At 49.8% G+C, this 22,878-nt stretch overlaps 1 protein-coding gene across 3 annotated transcripts in view; it reads left to right on the forward strand.

Annotated features, from left to right (window-relative positions):
* CDH11 (cadherin 11) overlaps window positions 1–22,878 on the forward strand; it is a 147,959-nt gene that overhangs the window by 71,549 nt on the left and 53,532 nt on the right. The gene's annotated exons all lie outside the window — the stretch shown is intronic.

A 22,878-nucleotide genomic window follows, 5' to 3' on the forward strand; every position in this document is an offset into this window, starting at 1 on the left:
AAGCTGCTGCAGGATTTCTCCAAAATCCAAATGCAAAGTTGCTTACCTTGAAAACCTTAAGCTTCGGAAGACCATGGTCTCTTGCAGGATAAGTTGCAGGGCGTCTTATGAGCCGGCCAGGATCCCGCCTCCCCTCCCTCTCGTCTCCTGAAGCTCCCAAGCCATCCCCAGGTCAGCCCCCATTTATGCTCCATCCATAGCTTATTGCTGGTGGTCCTGGGACTCCCTGGGGTGATTCCATCCGGATTCCCTTGCACAAGGTTTCCGCCTCTTTCCCCATTTCTCTAGATACGTAGAGAAGAGTCCTCTCCTCCGGGTGGGGTTCCCTGGGCCAGTGGGACAGGTGGTCACTTCTCTCCCTCCAATGTGTTGGCGCCTTGGGCGGGGGGGGGGGGTCCATATGCCTTCCATGGACCCCAGGCACCTTCACTTTCAAGAGCTCCTTCTACCATAAAAAATAAATATATTCTATGGGTGATTTGTTATAAAGACGAATATAATCTCCCCCCTCCAAAAAAAGGCGATTAATTCCCCTTCTGACCTTAAAAGAAATTACAAAGTTGCTGTGTGAGGATGTGGGGAAAAGGGAATTCAGTGCACCCTTGGTGGGAATGTAAAGTGGTAACAGCCACTGTGCAAAAGACTATGGAGGTTTCTCAAAAAATTAAAGATAGAACTACCGTATGACCTGGTAATTCCACTTCTGGGTGTTTACCCAGAGGGGGCAAAAACATTGACTTGAAAAGGTATCTGCACCCCCGTGTTCATCGCACATTATTTATAGTAGCCACGATACGGAAGCATGTCCACAGACAGACGAGTGGATAAGGACGGTGTCACGCAGGAATATTACGTAGCCATAAAAAAGGAAACCTTGCCGTTTATACCAACGTGGATGGCCCCTGACGGCATTATGCTAAGGGAAATATGTCAGGCAGAGGAAGACAAGAACCATACGATCTCACTTATACGTACCATCTTAAGGCAAAACAAAATGTAAAACCGAATTCACGGATACAGAGAACAGATTGGCGGTTGCCGGAGGCAGGGGGTCGGGGGACGGGGGTGGGCAAAATAGGTGAAGGTGATCAAAGGGTACAAAGTTCCCCGTTATAAAATAAATCAGTCCTGGGTACGTAGTGTGCAGCATGGTGACTACAGTTAATGATACCGTAGCGTATACTTGAAAGTTGCCGAGAAAGAGGGTCTTAAAAACTCGCGTCACAAGAAAAAAATACAGCTAAATGGGGTGCCCGGTGTTAACCAGGTTTATGGTGGTGATCGTCTTGCAGTCTAAACATATTAACCAGTATGTTGTGCACCTGGAACGAATATGATGTCATATGTCGATTATATCTCCATTAAGAAAATAATCGGAAAAAAAAGAATGAATGAATAAATGAATGAATGAATGAATGAATGAATGAATAAATAAATAAATAAATAAATAAATAAATAAATAAATAATCAGGCAAAAAAAAAAAAATTCCCGTGAGCCTCTCGAGTATTTCAGGCCCAGGCACGTGCCTGGTGGAGAGCCGGTGTGGCTTCCCGTGTGACCTCGTAGCCACTTACCGCCTCTAGGCCTGCAAGATCTTCGAGGCCGCAGGCTGCTCAGTGCTGGGGCCTGCATCGCAGGGCGTGGGCTGGGCGAGCGGCCTTCCTGGGGGAGGCGGCCTCCGTCCCCGGGCCCCCGCTGCCGAGTGTGGCCGGCTCCTCGCACCCGGCGGTGCCCGCTGCCCAGGGCCGTGTTCCAGAGGGACAGCGTGCTGCTGCCCCAGCGTCTGTGCATCCCGCTCCTTGAGCCCCGCGCAGGGACGCTGTGCATCCCATTCTCTGGAGGAGTAAGCTGAGGCGCAGGGAGGTTGAGACGAGTCTGGGGGACAGCTGTCGTCTGCCCGGGGTCACAGCCAGGGAGCGGTGGGAGCCGTGACTCTGAGCCCTGGTCCCTCGGGGACTCCTCGGGGCTCCACCAACCCAGACTGCCCCCCGCCCTTCTGCCCGGGCCAAGAGGACCCACCACCCCCCGCGCAGGTGCAGCTTCCTCAGCACCCTCGAGTGGCAGCTCCAGCCCCGACCGCGGCCCTCGGGGCAGCCCGCCCGTGTGGCCTGGATCAGCCGGGCCTGTCCCAGGTGCCACAGGGTGACCCGAGCCTGTCGTCGGGCCCCCACCGGCCGCCCTCCTCCACCCTGCTCCCCCCGCGGGACACTGCCCTCGGGCGCCCAGGCTGTCACTCGCGCGGTGGGCGGCAAGGCCCCGGGTCCCCGTGAGCCCTGCATGCCCTGGGCCTCCGTGGTTTCCCCGGAACGGGAGCGTGGGCCACCCGGGAAGCGGGACAGCAGGGACCTCTCGCCACAGGGACCTGAAACCAAGACGGATTTCAGTCCTGGTCCTGCCCCTCGGGGGGGGGGGGTGTCCGGAGCCTTCGGGCTGCCCGGGCGCCGTGGAGGGCAAGAGAAGCCCCGCTGGGCCCTGCTCCTTGCTTGCACAGGAGTCCTGCTCCCAGGGGGTGGGGGGTCCCCCTCGGCCCTTCCAGGGAGCCCAGCGCCAGGGCTGGGTCGGGGCGGCCCAGGAGAGCCCGGCTGCCAGCGAGGAGGCCTGAGGCACGGGTCCCGATCCGAAGCCGAATTGAAAAGCGAGGACGTAGCGGGGGCAGGTCTGGGCCTAATGTGCCCCGGCGGGGGGGGGGACATGGACCGCCAGGGCCCTTGGGCCTTCCCCCGCAGTGTGTCATGACCCCATCCCATCGGGATCACAATCAGGCCCCCACCGTGTCGCCGGGCGTCCCTGACACACCCCGGCCCGGCCCTTTCCAGCCTCAGGGCCCCGCGGGCTGTTCCCGCGGCCCCTGGTGAGCAGCCAGCGCCGCCTCGACGCCCCCGCCCGCGCCCAGCCCGTTGCTCCCCATTTCGTCTTCCGTCCAGCCCTTCGCCACAGCCGTCGGGGGCTGCGGACACTGTTCTTTGGTGCGTCTCCTTTTGTCCTTTCCTCCTGCTCGATGAGCTCCCGGGCCCCGGCGCCGCAGACCCGGCCCGGCGGGCATCGAGGGGGCGCTGCCCAACCAGCAGCCGCGCGCCTGGGCCGCCCGAAGTCCTGAACGTCCCCTGCTGGGGCGGCCGTGCACCGACCCACCTGGCCCCGGGGGAGGGTGCACCTGTAATACTCCGGGAAATCAGGGCTCCCGTGGGGTTGGTACCCAAAGTGGTTGCGCCCAAGCCGACACCGAGAACAGTAGCCGGGCGCTGCGGTGCCTGGGCCGGTGTCAGTCAGGGAGCGCGGCAACAATCCGGGCTTCTAAAGCTCGTTAGTAGGAATTTTTGAGATGTAGCCCTTACTCCACTTCCTTCTTGACAAATGGCGTTTGTCGCCATTGAGATCTTTTATTTCAATTACGCGCCGGCGTTGGAGGGAGAAGCTTTGTGACAATAGCAAAAGGCGTAAGACGTCCCGAGCGTGCTACTCTCGCTGTCCCCGTTGCTAAACTCGACTGGGCAGTTCATTAAGATGAAAAATGAACAGCACATGCTTTGGGGGGTAAGTGTGGAACGTGACAGCTTGCGGAGGCTCTGGCGTGCGGGGCAGCAGAGCGATGACAGCCGTGCTGGGCTTCAGAGGTGACGACTGGCCAATCAGGCAGGAGGCAGGAGTGAGGGACCCCGGGGCGGGGGGCTCAGCGGTTGAGCACCTGCCTTCGGCCCAGGGAGTGACCCCGGGGTCCTGGGATCGAGTCCCACGTCGGGCTCCCTGCATGGGGCCTGCTTCTCCCTCTGCCTGGGTCTCTGCCTCTCTCTCTCTCCCTCTCTCGAATAAATAAATAAATTTAAAAAAAAAGTCAGGAGTTTAGCCAGCACCCACATGTGTGTTCAGCCCTGAGCTGAGGTGCTGGGGGGGGATAGAAAATGCAGGAAACACGGCCTTTGAGCTGCACGAACATGCCATGTACTTGGCAGGGCTGAGGGGACGTCAGCTGTCAATCTAAGAGCTGCGGAGGGGAAATATCAAATGTCTGATGCTTTGGTGCTGACGGTAAGTCCAGGAGTAATACAGTGTGAACCTCAGCGATTTCTTGGACCTTGAAGAATAGCAAGATGGTGATTAGCAACCTATGTTCTAAATATAGTAGTGGCTCCTGGCAATGAGTTTGCTTCTGGGTGGTGGTGAAAATGTTCTAGAACTAGGCAGTGGTGGATTCATGCAGAACTTTGAAAATAAACTAAAAAAAAAAAAAAAAAAAACACCCACAATTGTGCACTTTCAAAGGGTGGACTTAATGATACTGATCAGATTTTATCTCAAAAAGACGATCTTTTAGGTCTGCAAATTCTACACAGCTGAGTTCTTCTTTTTTTTTACTTATTTTTATTTTTTTTTTACAGCTGAGTTCTAATCAATTTGTTATATGCTCAGAAAATTGGGCTTAGTTCAAACATAAAAAAAAGGGGGGGTAGGGCACATTAACATGGACAGGCAGGAAGCGCATACCCATTCTACAGATGAGGAAATGGAGAGGCCGGTCGGTTCGTGGCCTGCCCATGAAGGCACGTGGCTGGCGGATCGTGGGGCTGGGACTTTACCTCCAGACCTTGTCGCTCCAGAGCTCAGATGCTTCCCACCCGCCCCACCACCCCTTGCTCGTGCCCAGAAAAATCCATCCCAGAGTGAAGTAATAACATGAACGACAACAAAGAGGGGACTGGTTTGCGTCCGCAACACATCCTTACCATCCCCTCTCTCATCAGTTGTGCGGAAGGAGCCCCGAAGCCCCCGCTGCAGGCACTCGAGGTGCACCTGCCCCCACGCAGGCCTCGTGTGTCCCCGCAGCCTTCTCCCCCGATGCGAGCGGAATGTCGAGGTGAAACCATAGAGACGTGGGATCCACGGCTGTTTAGAGACGAGGCTGGAGTCAGGTGTCCTGCCCGTTAAGCAGAGATGCGAATGCTGCTCCTTGTCCCCTCCGTAGGAGGAGCAGGTGCACTTTGCTGTGGTAAAGCACAGAGTCTAGATTACAGCCACTTAGGTCATTATCCCCGCCTGCAGTTAGTACCGGAGCTTTGATGTCCTTCTCCGCTTACTGGCGTAAATAGTGGGGCAGGTTCTCATCCTGTTGGACAGGATGGAAATCTGACTCAAGATTTGTAAATACTGCTGCATTTAATTCATTTCCACGGAGACACTGGAATGACGGCATCCTGGGAAACAGCCCGCGGAGGCATCGGGATGCATTAACCTGAGCAGCGAGATCAAAACAAAAGCTCGGTCTGCATCTCCCGCCAGAGCCCGGATCCCGCAGCCCCAGCCCCGCCGCTGGCTGCATTCGGGGAGCATAAATAAAATCCGGTCCTCACACCGTAGGGAGGGATGGGGATTTACGAAGGGGGAGTCTTAACGCAGCTGACATCCACTTTTCCCATTTCGTTGACTTTTTTCTTTAGCTCTAAAAGCGTTCAAAGAACAATAAGATAATAGCGTTAATAATAACAGCCGTAATAATTAAAGGCTCCTACTTCCTGAAGTACGCCCTGGCCTCTTTCAGAGTAGTTGCTCTTCTCCTTCATTGAAGGTTGACTCACAAGTGGAAACACCTGGATTCTGATCTTGTCTCTGCCTGCCCGTGGCTAGCAGGGTGAGTGCTCCGTGCCGCTCCCAGCGATCAGAACAACCACCCGATAAGCGGTGCCTGTTCTATAGGAATTGTGTGACAACTGAAGAGGATACCACCTCTAAAGCACTTGGACCAATGCGTGTCGCCTAGAAAGGCTCCCCAGAGAGGACTCGGAGTGGAGCTGATGTCCATGCAGGAGTCTGTAGGATCACAGATATGCAACTGGGTGTTTCCAAATGTGGGGCTGTGTAGACCGGGGTTCTCAGCAGTTGATGGCTTCCAGGTGATAGCCAGGTCCTTTCTCCACGCCCCCCCCCCCCCCCACACACACACAACATGTGCATGCACGTTGTGAGGAGAGCTGGCTCGAGTGTCAGCCTGTCAAGGTGGCCACAGGTAGGGCTTCCCCTGGGCTGGCTGGCCCCACACTGGTCACCACGGGCAGGTGCTTCTCCTTGCAGAAGGGCAGCACCTGTGTAAATGCCCCACAAACTACAGAAGCAGCACAGTCCATGGGGCAGGAGTGGTGTCCTGGAAAGAGCCCAGCAGGGTCAGTTCTGCCTCTACCTGTGCTCCTGAATGGAACAGCTACTCTCTCGAGCTAATGACTTTTGTTCTTGTTTCAGTGGAACAGGAAACTGTGACTCTCCTGACTATCACACACGGCTGAGGAAGGCCTTTCTTGTTTTTTAAGATTTTATTTATTTATTCATGAGACACACAGAGAGGGGCAGAGACCCAGGCAGAGGGAGAAGCAGGCTTCATGCAGGCTTCTGATGTGGGACTCAATCCCAGGACCCTGGGATCATGACCTGAGCCAAAAGCAGATGCTCAACCGCTGGGCCACCCAGGTGCCCCCTTTCATTTTTTAGGTTGTGAGATTGCACCCGCCCCGCTCCTTCCCCAGCGTGATGTAGTCCAGCATATAAGAGCACGGGCCACGGAGTTGCCCCGTGTAGATCATCCCTGCTTCGGTGACTGTAGCCGGGTGATTGGATTCCAAGCAAGCTTCAGCTTGCTCATCTGCGAAATGGGTGATTTAGTCTGACACCGCTGTTGTAAGAAACTACCACAAACTTGGTGGCTGAAAACAACACAGCTTTATTACCTGAGAATTTTGGAGATCAGAAGTCTGAAATGAGTCCTACGGGCTGGAATCAGGTGGGTGACAGGGCCGGTTTCCTTCTGGAGGCCCCAGGGGAGAACCTTATTTTTGTCCTTTTCAGCGTCTCAGGGCCTCCTGCATCCATCTCTTGACTAATGGCTTCTTCCTCTCTCTTCGAAGCCCACCACACCACCCTCCGTGTTTGTCACCACATCTCCCCTTTCTCCGGCCCTCCTGCCGCCCTCTTGTAAGGACCCTGTGATTACGTGGAGCCCCGGCTACGTGCCCATCTCAAGGCCCTTAATCTAAGCACATCTTCAGAGTGCTCTTTGCCGTACAGGGGGGACCCGCGCATGCTGAGAACTATATGGGGACGTCTCTGGGGAAGGGACAGTGTCCCTACTCTTGGGGCTGTTGCAAAAATCAAATGGGACCATGCACGTTAAACACCCAGCGCAGTCTCCTAACTCAACAAAGGTTCAGGCTTCTCCTTAGAAGTCCTGATACCACGTCTGCTTCCGCACCCCCAGGGTCAGCCGAGGCTTCCCACAGCCCTGAGTCCCACGGTTCTGCTCCCTGGCGGAGCGGAATCCCTGCTCGGCAGAGGCTGCAGGCTCCCACTCCTCTTAGTCCGGAAAGGAAGGCGGTCGGCGTGCAGAGCTGGCCCCGCAGCAGGGCTGCCTCGGCCCAGGCGAGCCTCCTTTCTACACCTCAGCTTGCTTCTTGGTAGACTGAGGTGAGGGCAAGGGCTTGACTCGGGGGTTCTTACTTCCACTGAAGACCTTTGCACTGCAGTAACTGAGCACGAGTGCCCCCTCACTCCCACGCCAAACGTGCAAGCTCATGTGAGCTGTATTTACTGGCCTTTCAGGGAAAACAGCCTGTTGCAAAATAGCAGCGAGGGAAACAACTCTCAGCCTCTGGGGCTGTGAGGCTTCCTGGGGCTTCCTGACTGTGGGTGCTTCTGGCCTGGCCAGGCCGCACAGGGACATATCTGGGGGGCTGGCCCTGGGCACCCCGGGTAGCCGTGTGGACAAGGGGGCGTCCGAGCTCCGGCTGCCGGGATGCAGGAGGCGGGGGCTGAATTCTTCTGCGTAGAAGTTCCGTGCTCACAGATCAAGGATTGCAGAGGACAAACGTGGAAAGGGGAAGAAGCCCACTGTGTGTCAGACACGTCTTACTGTCATTTAATCCCACCACTTTGCCTTGTGCGGGGGAGCATTTTATCTCCATTTTTCAAATGAGAAAACGGAGCCCGAGAAAGATTGAACAATTTGCCTGATGCCTCACAGCTGGTAAGTGGCACGAGGAAAGGGAAATTGGATTAATGCCTCAAGTCCCAGCCGGAGCTTCGTGGCTGCAGCGGCAGGCCCTGCCTCCGCCTGAGCGGTCAGGTGCGCTCCCCGCGTGCTGGCTCCCGTCCGGGCCCCTGGTCACCCCCGCGGGGCCCCGCTCCCCCTAATGGACCGAGAGCTCAGGCCACCGCATATTGTGTTGCAGCATTTTTTCTCTTTCACCCCAAATTCTTACAAAAAGCATCACCATCTGCCCAGGCCTCTTCGTTTCGGCCCTGTCTTCCCATCTCAAATCTAGTCTTCTCCTAGTTGCTTTGGCAGAGAGGTGAACGACGGATGTTCAGAGTAAGACTTAAGCCTCCCATCTCGCCTTCAGAGTCAGCCACCCTCGGCTGGGCACCTGACCCGACTGTGGCACCGTCTTCACCCATGACGCCTCTGGAGCTGTTTCGGGGGGGCGGGGGGGTCTGTGTTTTGAATCATTTTGGAAATGGGAAGGATATGTTTGGGGAGAATATCGGAAGCTCATCGGATGTATCCAGAGACAAGACGGTGTTAGGAGATTATGCCACGAAGCATGGGTTTGTGGCTCTAATGAGTTGGGTCTGCAATTCTTTTAGCAGCCAGAAGCTTCTCCATCAGGACTTCTGGATGCATGGGTTCAGGTGTCTGCACAGTTCCTGAGGACCGGGAACATGGGCACCTCACAAGCAGGTGCAGTGTTAGATCCAGCGCCTCGTAGAGTCCTGAGCAGAAGGAAGCCAAGGCTTGAGTCAACTACGCATGGCATTCCCAACCTAGCGCAAGCCACGGTGAGGGTCAGCAGGCTCTGGGAGAGAGGAAAAGCAAAACAAGACACCATAGAATTTTTTTCTCTATGAGAAAGGCAGTACTCAAGGGTCAGCACACCTTCCATCAAATTGTTAAAAGTTAAGCCTCTAAGATTGGACGGTTCGGGGGTCTCACAGCTGTTTGACCCTGGGTGAGTTACTACTTCTCAGAGCTTCAGTATCTTCATCTCTAACCCCACTGGGCTGAATGCCGATTAAATAAAGCCTGCAGAGGGCTCGGCTCAGTGCTGAGCATGAGACAAGCACCCAGTAATTGCGAGCCACCCTCATCACGGGCTGCTGTTAATCAGCTGCGTCCTTCTGGAGGAGAAGCATCCAACTGAAGGCTGAATCGTGGCTGATTTTGGAGCTGTCCACTCCCACATGGAAACTTCGTTCCCCATCAGGGAGTATTTTTTTCCTTTCTTGGGGCAGGTTTTTCAGCCTAAGCCCTCCTCGCAGGATGGCAGCTTTCCTGTTCACTAGCATCCCTGAACATTAGAGAGTATGACTTATTCCTTGGTTCCCCATCAATAAAATGAGGGTAATAATAGCCCTTACCTTTGTGGGCTGATGTGTAAAATGAGCTAATGTTTGTGAAAGCCCTTTGTAAATTACGAAGTGCGATAAAGTATGAATTATTATTGTGATTGCTCTATTCCAGGCAATTCATAAACAATGCAGAAAATTAAGGATGCGTACTGCCGGCATTCAAAAAGCATTTATGCCTTTTTAAGTATATGGCTATAAACTATCAGCAGATGGGTCTGACAATACAGTGTTCAATCTGATTTAAATATTAGTAACCGCCGACCGAGAGCGACTTCCTAGCAGGGACAGTGTGGCGGATGCCAGCAGGCGGCGGGGCACAGTGCGTCGCTGTGACAGCTCTGGTTCCGCCAGGTTTGCACACCATGTGCTTTGCGACTTCGCCCCGAGTTACCAAAGATCCCCTAAACCACACTTCCCTCTTTCATGAAATAGAGATGATGATGCCTGCCTCACTGAGCTGCGGTGAACAGTAACTGGGATACCCATCACAGAGCCCCGGGTGTATCACCAAGTTCAGGGGACTCGGGAACCTCCTAAATGCAGTCCTCTTACCCCTCTGATGGACAGACGTCGTGTCTTTCCCCATCGGCCCCTCACTGAGAAACACTAATCACGATTAGAGTCCGTGCCTTCGGCTGGGCTCCCAGCGGCTCCCTGAGACCGCCGCCACCAACGCTCAGCACTCCCCTTCCCAACACCTCACTGGCCCTGCTGACCTCCAGGCCTCAGAGGTCAGTTCTGGCAGGGCCAGGTCTTGGCAGATTCCAATGCCGCCTCTTGGGTGGTGGGGAGGGGGGTGGATGGAGTGGAAGACCACGTGTTACAGCCAGTGTGAACACCCCGGCCATGCCCGTGCAGTGAGGAGGGGACTCCCTGGACTCCAAGGACCTCAGGTGACCAGCTGACTCCATTTGGACGGTCCGGTGACAGCCATGTCCACACCGCTTCAGTGGCAATCAGAGCAATGTAAAATTGACCTTAACACTATGAGGTTCAAGGCGCCAAGGTTTCGATGCTGATAATGCCCTGTAGTGTTTACTGAGCACTTGCTATATGGCCCACACAGTGTCCAGCACATCACAGGAATGACCTCATTTAATCCTCACAACAAGGCGAGGAGAACTGTGCTATACTAGTACCTCTGCTCTTCAGATGAGGCTGTGAGATGCGGACGAGCAGAGGCCAGCTTTAACCCCAGTGCCCTCGGTGGTGGTAGTTGGGCCAGCTCACATGGGACCAGTGTCCTGGAAGAAGGGTGGCGGGGAGACTGAGAAATCACCCAGGTCAGACCGCACCCTGCCCTTCCCCAACTGAGTGAGTGTCCCAGAGCTGCCATGGGAACAAAGTGCCATACACTAGGTGGCTTAAGCAACAGAAATTTATCAAATCACAGTTCTGGAGGCCAGAAGTCTAAAAATCAAGGTGTCGGCAGAGTTGACTTCGTCCGAGGGCTGCGAGGGGGAATTGCCATATGTTCCTCCTAGCTTCTGATACCCTCAGACACTCTTTGGCTTATGAATGGTGCCCCCGCCCCATGTCCAAAGCCCTCCTGTTTATAAGGATTATAATCTGGATTAGAATCTACCCTAATGACTTCATCTTCAGTTCATCATTTGCAAAAACCGTATTTCTAAATAAGGTCCCTTTCAGAGGCACTGGGGTTAGGACTCCAGCATCTCTTTGGGAGACCTAATTCCATGCTAATCCCATCTCCGCTCTGCGTCCCACCACGGTCAGTATCGCGCTACCTGCTGAAGGTAAGGAGATGAACAGAACATACGTGATCCCCATCGTCGTGGAGCACCGATAATGTCCTCCCGGACAATTCCTGTCACTAGCCCTTCGTGGTACTGAGGCTAAACCTCTTGTCAGCAATTCCAAATGGCCCATCTAAGGGGACAAGAGAATGTAGCTTCGTCACTCTGGGTAAATCTAAAGACAGCCATAATTGGAGACAGAAAGTAATCTTTGATTAACTTCATTTGCATGTGTGCATCTCCAACTCATCCACTGCTTTGCAGAGTGACATGTGATATTTCTTGAAGCCTAAACGTGTTTTGTTATCTTTTCCCCCCGTTTACTGGTGGGTGTCATCATAGGCCTCCCAGACCAAGTGCTGCAAGCCGAGTAATTTTACCAGGGTGCACCTCATCTTAGATGGAAGAATGATTCGCCTGTGCTCTGTTTAATTAAGCCTCGCTTAATGGGCAAACGTTTTCTTTAACAAGCTTGCTGTCACCTCTTCAGTTATTTCAGGCAGTTCACTTCACATCAGGGGGAAAAAAAAGAGAGAAAGGAAAAAATTTCTCATTTGCTCGAACTCGATTGGTCTAAGGAAAAATGTGGCTGTCGAGAAGGTGCCTAATTGCCGCTGTGATCGTGCACTTATTCTCTATTTAGTCCTAGGCTTCTTATTGAAACGCTAATCAGGGTTAGGTCTCACCTCTTGATGAATGATTTTGTAAAAACTTGATATTCCTCCGCTTAGCTGGGAACGTCTGCTTGCAAGTGTAATGCTGCTCCGACTGAATGGGGAGATAACTAATGCCCTTAATTTTGCAAAGATGGCTGTGATTTGGTACAAACAGTACAGATCGGGGGAAATCAGAATGAAATTAATTTCCTCCTTTGCATAGGCACCACCTTGGTTATATCATGAGCCACTTTGCCTTAGCTGTTTTGGCTGGGGGTTTGGAGAACCCTTGGCACGTGTATTTGGGTTTATTTCCTATAGCTGGGGTCAAATTTAGGTTACGCCATTTTATCGATGTCAGAACTTGAGGACTTAAGTCCGCCGATTTTGTTTCATTCGTCACATAGGAATCATTATCCCGCCTCCTAAGACTGTAGGGAGTATGGCTCTTGCTCATGGCCCAGTAGAGGTACGTAGTAAGCGTCTTTCCCTTTCTCTTTATTCCCTGCCTCTTCCCCACCCACCAGACATTGAAAGCGGGACACAGGTGGTTGTTTTGGGGTTTTTTTTTTGCCCCCCACAGCAGTCAGGCACTCATTCTGAATCTGAGCCTTAGGCTGCTTCTCAATTCTAAGGCTTAACACATCCTGATGGAAAACGAATAACTGAAGCAGACACCCATTAAATTTGACTGAGGGGCACCGTGGCCATTTCTGCGTGGGCAGCTGACCCGCTACCGACTTTCCGACTCTGCGGGCTGTGGGACAGGTATGAGCCCGAGCATTGGCCGAAAAGCAAATGTTATTATAATTACTGTTTATTATTTGAGTAGCTGTGGTCTTCCTGCCTACATGTCCCACCCCACCACTTCCTCTTTCTTTTCTTTTTTTTTTTTCTTAAGATTTCATTTATTTACTCATGAGAGACAGAGAGAGAGAGAGAGAGAGAGAGAGACAGAGGCAGAGGGAGAAGCAGGCTCCATGCAGGGAGCCAGATGTGGGACTCGATCCCAGGTCTCCAGGATCATACCCTGGGCTGAAGACAGGCGCTCAACCGCTGAGCCCCCCAGGCGTCCCCCACTTCTTCTTTCTTGCCCAGCCTTTGCACTTTTACTATCTCAACTTCCTACTGTGACCTGAACACAGACTCTCATTTCTCGTCTGAGGTGTTGGCTCCTGTGGCTCCCAGCGGCTAGATTGCCCTTCCTACCCTGGAAGGTCTCATCCCTTCACGTACATGCCTTCAAGACGCCATCCAGATTTACCAAGTAGATCCTCATGGGCGGCCACATCCTTGAACCTGGTTTAGACGTTCCCAGCTAAGCGGAGGAATATCCACTGAGCTCTCTCATCCACTGATGCCCCATCAAAGCACCTTTCATGACATGCTTCCCATGTTCTGGGCTGCATCCCGGCGCCACCCACCATGACGCTTCCAGAGTTGTGAGGACCGTGGCAGCCTCTTCTTGTCATTGCCTCTTCTTAGCTCAAGACCGGGTTCCCACCTCATGCTCTGGGCATGTTTGGTGAAAGCATTTCTACCATTTTTTGTGTGTCTGTGAACAAACATCTGTGAGGGCTGCATTCTTGAAAGTTCCTACTAGTCGCGCATGGTATGTGCTCCTGATATAAATGATCCTGACTCCAAGATTTGGGTATTGGTTGTTTTCTGAGAACTAGTGTCAACTCAGAGGATGAAAGACAATATTATTCCTAATTCCTCGATCAATTAGCACTGCAGATAATCCTCCCATCCTTAGGCCTTTTACACCGGAGGTCACCTGTCAATATCCAAGGGCCTGTTCCATCTTCTCTGAGGAAATCCAAGGCCCTTCCTTGGTTTTCTCTGACCTCAATTACAATGATGTTAAAAGTTCCCAAACTGTTTACATTTCTCCAGATGTGATCTCTTCTGTGCAGTGACGCTGCTTCCCTGAGGACTAGGCCAGAGCTTTCAGAGTTCACGTAGAAGATGTTTGGGGACAGAATGATTCTGGGATTTCGGATAAAAATAACTTGATGCTTGGAGATTGGCTTGCCTAGTCCACTTTTTTTATTTTTACAAATGAGTTTTCACTCCATCAGATAAATGTACAGGACTTCCAGTGAAATGTGGATTTCAGATTGGAAAAAATAATAATTTTAGTATAAATGTATTCCCCCAAATTGTATGGGACATAGTCTTACTAAGAACAAGTGTTGTTTATCTGAAATTCTAATTTAATTGGTGTCCTGTATTTTTTCTTTATTTTCTTTATTTATTTATTTATTTTTTTAATTTTATTTTTTTGCTAAGTCTGACACCTTTAGCTCCCACAAAAGTAGATGACATGGCTATTATGATGTAACAGACTTGACATCATGGGAATGACAGGATTTGCAACACACAGATTTTCTGAGCCTTAAATGAATATTCAGTCCTAAGTCATATGATTAGGAGTGGAAAGTTTTCTACTTTAGCACAATGTGCTTTTTGCAAGCTTGTGATGATTATTCCTAGAAATCCATCTCATCTCAGAAAAGCAAGAGTTAGTTTAACATGGGACACAACTCAAGAGAAACCAGCCGCATTAGGACAGCTTTAAGGGAACTTGCAAAGTAGTTTTGTCACTTCAGCACACCACAAGCCTGACTGCAAGTACCAGGGGAATTCCCATTAAGGCCAGGTCCTCTCTTAAAAAAAAAGTTGGAATTTTGTGTTGTATAGGATATTGAGAAAGTGGCAGAGGAACTGTTTGGAGGAGAACCGAAGCCACACGACGGGATAAGGGCACAGCATCTCAAGAATCCATTTAGCCAGCATATTTGATGTCCACTTGTCTTCAATATAAACCTTCAATTCCCCATACTTTCTAAGGAACCGATATAAAATTGCCACTGTTCTGCTGTAATATGAGTTTCTCCTTTTTTATCACGATTTTCTTTTCCAAGATGGCTTCACTGGGAAAAAGAAATCATATCTTTATTACTTTTTGCAGGAAAAAAAAATGTATCTTTTTATGCTCACATTTCGATCTCCGTGCCGTTTGTGATTTGTAATTATTTGAAGACTTTGCTTCTCTTAAATACGTTCAATGAAATGTCTTTTTGGCTCTTTTCTAATGACCCCAGGAATATTTTTTCTAGCTTTTGATTTGGGTCCCACTTGTGTTTTGCTTTGAATTTTCCCCAAACGATACTTCCATCCCCTCCTCCTGTCAAAAAACCTACCCTCCATTTACTTTATGGTGGCATCACTCTTCAGCCTGAAAAGTCATTCCCTTTTTTGTGTGGGAACCAAGTCACCAGGACACGTCCCTGTGTACCACTTAAACCTTTGTTCTCAGCAGCAAGATCTAATGTTTACCCAAGCACTGAGGGTTGGGCATCTGTTGGAGCCCATGTGCAAACTGGTACAATACTGACATAAGACAAGGACATAAATTATGTATCAACCAAAGCCTGGCTCAGCTCACTCCGGACAGGACAGAGCAGAATCTGGCAGCACCTCACAAAGACTCAGCCCTAAGGTCTGTTGGGAGATCTCTGCTGCAGAGTGAAGAAGGGAAGGGAGGGGAGACGCAGGCATGGGTGAGTGTGTTGGGAGGTGGGGAGATCGAACAGCTGGAAGGCAGTAGACCCTATTAAGACCCCAGAGTCCTTGATCTGGGTTGGTACGAAGAGGATCATCTGAGGCAAGAGCCCAGTGGCTGCCAGAGATACCTAGGTACAGGCAGAAGGCAGCATCATTTACTGTCTCCCCTGTCCAGGTGGAGATGGGACCCCAAGCAGTAGGTAAACATGCTAGGGGCAGGGGCAGACCCCGGAGAAAAACCTGGCATGGCCTGAGTGGAACCTCAAAGCCCTCAGCAGTCCAGCCAGGCTTCTCAGCAAAGCAGCAGTCGCAGGGATGACAAGACGGGGAATTTTGCATGAAACAGGGTAAAAACTTGGCTTCAGAGGAGGGCTGGGAAGGAGGCTATGGTGCCCTCCTACCATTTCTACTTGCAGAAACCTACCCATCTTCCACCTAGATCTAGGTCCTGTCTCCTTTGTTCATAAAGTGGCTCTGCCATTCTGAGTATATCTTGACCTCTCTTCATGTTTATTGATTTTACTGAGCTAACTTGATCTGGGGCTGTTATTCTCTGAGTGTGTACATTCTTCAAATCAACTAGCCTTCAAGTTCTGAATCTCTCCCCGACCTCTACCTCGTGAGTGCTGAGTGTGCTTGGTTAGATGGCTGGACTTGAGATCTGAGAATGTCTGGATGTGGACTAGATGGAGGATTGGACCTAAGACCGGGGGCGGGGATGCATAGAGCCCACACCTGAGGGACCCAGTATCATGGTTGGATTAGAAGCAGGAATTGGGGGGCATCGGGGTGGCTCAACGGTTGAGCGTCTGCCTTTGGCTCAGGTCATGATCCCGGGATTCTGGGATCAAGTCCCGCATCAGGCTCCCCATAGGGAGCCTGCTTCTCCCTCTGCCTGTGTCTCTGCCTTTCTCTGTGTCTCCAATGAATACATAAAATCTTAAAAAAAAAAAAAGCAGGAGTAGGCTCTGAACCAGGAGACCAAGCCGTGTTTCTGCGGCCTCATGAGCAGCCACCCTGGAGATGCAAAGGTGGGCATTTCCATCACGGATGTCTTGCCAAGGATGTCTAAGTCCTCGATGGCAAAGTTCATGACATAGAGCAATCGTTTTGCTGTTCCTCATTCATCTGCTCCTTGGCAGATGAGGCAGCTGTGATCTGAAAGGACTTCCCCTTACTGAGTGATTCCAGAGAGCACTTTCCACATTACCAGTGGTACCACGGATTGCAGATTTTGTTCTTCCAGTAAAATCTTTTTGGAAGGAGGTACTTAGTTGATCAATGTAAGATGCCGGCGAGCGATGGTAAAACTTCCTCCTGGCTGTGCGTGCTTCTCCTAGGGAGACGTGCCTGCCTGAGGAAATGTCTGTTTGGACTTTGTCACACTGGTACTCTATCAACTGATTAAAATTTCATGTTATTTTGCTTTTTTAATGTAATCTTATAAACAAACAAATGAACAAAAACCAGCTAATATCACCTCTTTCCTGTTGAAAACAGGATTGAATCTTTGCAGCGTGGGTATTGAATTGACCAGTGGTGTGAGTAGCTGTTGGGTAACAGCCGCTCTTCCTGTCAGAGAGTGATTCCGGGCCTCACCTCATGCCCTCAGATGAAATATTGATGTGTGGGATTTGCCTCTTCCACCGTGTAACTCCTCCTTCCCTGAGCAACATACCCATTCTTTTCAACAACGATTAGCTCATGGGATCTCACAGACCTGCCTCATGTTGAGCTGGCTTCTTTGTTAGAAGATATTTATTGTCTGGCTGCCTTCCCACGGTCCCCTGCACCACTTGCCTTTTATTAATCATTAGCACCTTCTTTGGAGGCTGAGGCAATGAAGGATGTAGAGCAAAATTTTGTTCTTACGTGCAAAACATTATGAGGGAGGGGAAAAATCATGCTTCATTCACTCAAGGACTACTTGGAAGAGTAGGGGCAGGCTGGAGAACATCAACAGTGGAGGGAGACCCTCTAAGGAAACATCAAAGGAGCTGGTGATGGTTGACCCTTGGGCGAAACACCCGTTCTCTAAGACTCCCAGTAACCTATGTGCTTCCTGAGGACAAAGAACGTGTTTCTTAACTAAACTACTGCAGAAAATCCAAGTCTCCACCAATATTTCTTAAATGGCTGCTCTTAAATGCTTACATGTGGAGTAAAATCTAGCTGAGTTCTGACCGCCCATCCCCAGAAAGAAAAATAATAATAATGAGCTCCATAGGAGAATTACAGAGAAGTTTAACACGAAGGGTAGATAGACAAGAGCTTCCGAATGGACCATTTATGGCTTCAGGTTTCATTTTCGGGGCTAACTAGTCACCTGAGCTAAAGGGAGTGCTCCGAAAGTGAAGTGCCTCATGCCCTTGTTTCCTTATCTGGACAATGGACGCAATAACACAACACTCCTGAGGATGCTGGAGGGAAAGAGGCGACAAAGAACGCACGGGCAGCGCCTAGCGCAGGGCCTGCCGCGCTAGGTGCTCAGGGATGGCCTTGTCCTCGCCAAGCAGGGGCTGAATGGAAGATGAGTGCTTTTTGCCAGGATGGCCTCCTGGAACTTCTCCAGCTGGAAAAGCCCATGCCATCTCATGTGACAAGTTCCTGGCAGCTTTGGCCACACTTGCCATGATTGTTCCATTCCCATCGTCGATTACGGATAATTGAGAGGCTCTGGTCTCTGCAGAGGGCCTTCTGGCCTGGATCCCTATTGAGTCTGGGGCTCTGGTCTATTTTCACAGCTTTTCTTGTTCGAATCAGCCGTCTCGCCACCACACACGCCATCCCCCAGTCGGGGAGCTCCACCCAGGGTCCCTATCCTCACAAGTCACCACTGCAAAATCCTTCTGGGTCCAGGAGCACAGAGATGTGCCCAGGTCTAGGGAGGAGCCCATTGGCAGCCCCTGACAGAGTTCATATCCCTCGCAGAGAAGAGGAGTGGAATCACATCTCCTTCCTGTAATGCTGACAGGTCATTTGCATTCATCTACAACCTGCGCTACTAAAGGCTAAAAGCCAAAACTTTAATAAAAAATGACCCAAAGAAATGGAAGTTGCCGCTCCTGTCAGGATTTCCCCATCTGCTCCCCTCACCTGGGCAGCGGCCATTACACTTTTATAAAAACCTTCCCTACCTATTATCTCGTTCCACCCTCAGATTAACTGGGGAACCAGGGAGGTCAGGCATCATCCGTCCTATTTTTGTCATAAGAGAAAACAGGCTCAGGGAGGTGAAGTGAGTTGTCAGCTGTCAGTGGCCCCATAGTTCCCCTAACCCAGGAGATCATGGGCACTGAAGCCGGAATTTACTAACTCACTGATGGGCCGAGAGAGGGAGTCTGTTCGGTATCAAGATCTCAGAAGTGCTTTCTTTTCTTCCTTTATTTATTTATTTTTTTAATGCAGCAGAACAGCTTTGCAAGGACACATTTTGCTGAGTCTGGTTGCACCTCTGTTGGCTGTGGGGGGTGGGGCCAACCCGTTCAGCTGTCCCCACCCATTGTGGCCCCTTCCCTCTTAGATTTTCAGGACATTCTGCTGGTCATCTCTGGAGAGCCATCCATTCTATCCAGCCCTTCATTTCACAGATGGGAAAACAGAGGTCTAGACCACCGGGCGTTGCACAATGAGTTTGTGGCAGGCCTTTGTGTGTCTAGCAGAGTGTTCTTGCATGTCTTCTCCATTCTACAGACCCTTTATGCTTCAGATGAAGATCTTTTAGAGCCTAAAACCAACACATACTAACAGAACTTTTTTTCAATAATAAAAGTGACCTCTGAGCACTGGAAGTGAGGAAGTAAATGTTTAATTGTGTTTAATTTAAGTGAACTAAACTTAAAAGGCCACGTGTGTCTAGGTTGCCACCATATTGGATGGCGTAGCTCTAGCCCAGTGGTTCTCACCTCAAAGGTACACCAGAACCACCTGGGGAAGTTCAAAAGTAGTGATACCTGGTTTTCATTGATTTTGCTTAGTGTTGAGTAAGGCCCGGCAATGGAATTTTTAAGACTCCTCAGCTAATTCTAATGTGCAATCAAGTTCTAGGGACACGAGTCTAAATGTTAAGCTTCATGAAGGACAGAGGCCGTGCCAGCTATACACATTATACTCAGTTGCAAGGAATTCAGTGAGGAATTGGGTATGTTCCTAATTCTTAGAGAACTCCATATATCTTAGGGAAGAGGAAGACATAATCAAGGACAAAAATTATTAGAAGTGTCCTTATTAAATTGCTTAAAAGGCCAATGTGGTCCAAGGGAGTGGAAATGGTCACTTCTACTTGGAGGAAGGAGAAAAAGAGGCAGTCCCTATGGTAATGATTCCAGTAATGAATTATAAATAAGGTAATTTTTTTTTCCAGAAATGCATTTGTAGCAAGAGATGTTTCTGCCAGGCAAGTCAAAATTCACATCTGTAATTCACAATAGGATTAACCTGGGATTACGGAAAATCTAATTAAGTGAACCATATTATCTGAGACCCACAAAAGACACTTAACGTTGCCTTTGAAAGTCCTGCCTGTCTGAAAGTGTTCAGCATATGCTTCAGAAAATGCTCTGCACATGTACAAGGCACTTGACTGGTTTGCTGTATCCCATTACTTTTCTTTTATGTTCAACTTTTTAAAAAATCCCATTACTTTTGATAAATGACGTTAATACATCTGAAAAGAAAGAATCAGGCTTCAAAGATTGGATTATTTGAGACTACAATGAGATCATTATGAGGCTATTGTTGGTGTCTACTTTCTAAAAATAAGAGGGGGAGAAAACCTTCTGTGGTATATGTAAAGATACCCTCCCCCCCCCCCCCCAAAAAAAAAAGCCATTAAAAATGTGGCAAGGTTTAGTCTGCTCTTCGCGTGATAGCATGGTTGGGGGAGGTAGGTTAGAAAGAGACCTCCAGAACAGCCCACCCACACTCTGGTCAGAATCTAGCTTCCGATAATTGGAAGCAGCTTGACTTTCTGCGTTCCTCACTTCTGTTCGGAGGCTGATTACGCCGGATGGCTGCATGTGGACCACAGTGGATTGGGGTCACAGGCTGGCTGTTGCAGGATTCTGAAGCCTCGGCAGTGGTGATTTAAAGCACTCTCTCCCCTTGTCTTAGTAATTATTTCAGAAAAACCACATCAAGCCCTTGTCAGTTATTAGGACCACCTTGGGATAATTCCTCCCCTTATTGTTCATACTTTAAAAAAAATATTCTTTGTGGAAAGTGGTTCCCTGCAGATAATATCCAGCGATAATATGCAGATTGTTTTCCCTCTTCCTGTTCTCCACTGTCAGTCCTCAAAGAGAGCTCCCAGGTCCTTATTTATGAATGTGTTTTTCCCTTAGAGAATGTGAACTGGTTATTTCCGGAGAAGTAGTTTGCAAGGGACGACTGCTTTTAAGCCGGGTTTGGGGCGCAAGAGGGCAGGGTAGACGCTGGATAAATTATCTTTCACTCGGTGCTTTCTCTTTCGTTTTTCCTCTCCAGAGGGAGGACTTCAGGTTTTGTTCACATTGGTTTTTGCTTTTGTTTTCTTATTTTGCACAAGTTGCTTGTCATTTCACTATCTCCCTTTTCCTGTTTGTCGTCTGAAGAAAGACTGAGTGGAAGGTGTAGGGAAGGGTTTCATCCAGTTCTGGGACTCTAGCACAGAGTGCAGCGGAACGCCCAAACTGGGAACAGAAGTGGTAACGCTGATGATGCCTCCTCTTGGAAGAACTCAGAAACCTAGCTCCACTCTGAAACCTTCCACGTGAGCATCAGTCCCTAGGCTTCACAAACTTCACACGTCTGAAACCAAATGCATGCTCTTTATCCCCAGACCAGCCCCTCTCCTGTTGAAGCCAGGAACAGCAGCACCATCTTCAGACTATAGCCTCATGCTCTGTCCTCCACCTGCCCCGTTCCCAAGACCCTACACATCTGCATGGTTTCCAGAAGGGCCTCCTTTCCTCTACCAGAGGCTTATTTTTCCTATCTAGAATATGTTACCCCTCACTTGAATGACTGTAATAAATCTTTGTTGGCCACATGCCCTTCTCTATCCAGATATTCTAGAATCTTCTGTGCTGTCCTAGATGGTAGCCACTAGCCACATAAGGCTTTTGAGCTCTTGACATGTGGCTAGTCCAAACAGAGATGTGCTGTAAGTTTAAAATACGCACTGGGCTTTGAAGATTTAGGACCAAAAATAAATAAATAACCGGAGCGTGTGTATGTATAAAATACCTCAATAATTCATATATTTATTTCATATTAAAATGATACCATTTGAGGCATACTAGATTAAATAAAATATATTGTTAAAATTCACATACCCATTTTTTAAACTTTTAAAAATGTGGCATCTACATAATTTAAAATTATACCTGTAATGCATTATATTTCTCTTGGACAACACTGTCTACTTTATCTCATTTCCCTCATTTATTTGTGTTGTCATATTTAACAATTCCTGTACTAAGTATTATTTTGCTTATCTCCTCTTAATGGACAGCCTCTTTCAGCCTTCCGTAAGGCTCGCACTTTACTACATGTTGTATGTAGTCACTTTATTGATAGTAGGTCATACCAGTGTATCCAGGGCTTATAGTACATATTTGTGTATTCTTGTTGAAGGAACAAAACTCCTGATTTATCATATTGACCACCTGCCCTATGCCAGGCCATGTCAAGTTCATATGTGACTCTTCCTGTGCGTCATCTCCTTTCCTTTAAACTCTCCCTCTAAGAGTGGTCCTCATGTTTTCACCATGGCGGCATGGAGACTCATGGAGGCCGAGTCATACACCTGGTGAACAAGCGGGAACTCTTGAGCTCTACTCCTCTAACCCCACCTGACTCCTGAGCCCATGCTCTTAACAATTGTGTCAGAACTCCCAGTTCCCGTGGCACTTTCTCCTGTATACCTCTGACAGCTTGGATTCCGTCAGTCTCTGGATGCCCATTGCCTTACCAGGTGAAGCTTCATGAATCCTTATGTTGGGACTCAAAGCCTGTCACATTAACGCGGTCTGCACCGTCTAGTTCCAGAGGGCGCCACTACCATTGTATCTGGTATAAGTGCAGCCTCCTGGAGATGTGCATGGAGCAGTCCTGCCAGGTGGGTCCAGACTTTCTCAATTAGGTGAAACCTCCATCCGGGGAAGGTTGCTGTGTCTCAGCGCAGCACAGACTCACAGGCCCCTGTAGACGTGGAAGACCTTAGTAGGCTATTGTCGGCCTCCTCTTTCAGGAGAAGTAGAAAGTCTAGGAGGAAGAAGGATTTTTTTCTAAAGTTCCACAACTGTTCAGTGACAGAACCTTTGCCAGAACACAAGTGTCTTGACTTCTGTTGTGAAAGTCTCCCTGTGGCTCCAGTGTTTCTTATGTGTTCATAAATGAAGGAGGCGTTTGCTATGTGTGAACAAATGATCTCCACAACTATAGTGCTGCACCCTTTATCAGAACCACCTAATTTATTCCTCTTGATTATTATAGTTTTCTAGGTTTGCTGTCTGAGGATAAAAGA

The sequence above is a fragment of the Canis lupus genome, chromosome 5, assembly GCF_011100685.1.
Source record: "Canis lupus familiaris isolate Mischka breed German Shepherd chromosome 5, alternate assembly UU_Cfam_GSD_1.0, whole genome shotgun sequence".
NCBI lineage: Eukaryota > Metazoa > Chordata > Mammalia > Carnivora > Canidae > Canis > Canis lupus.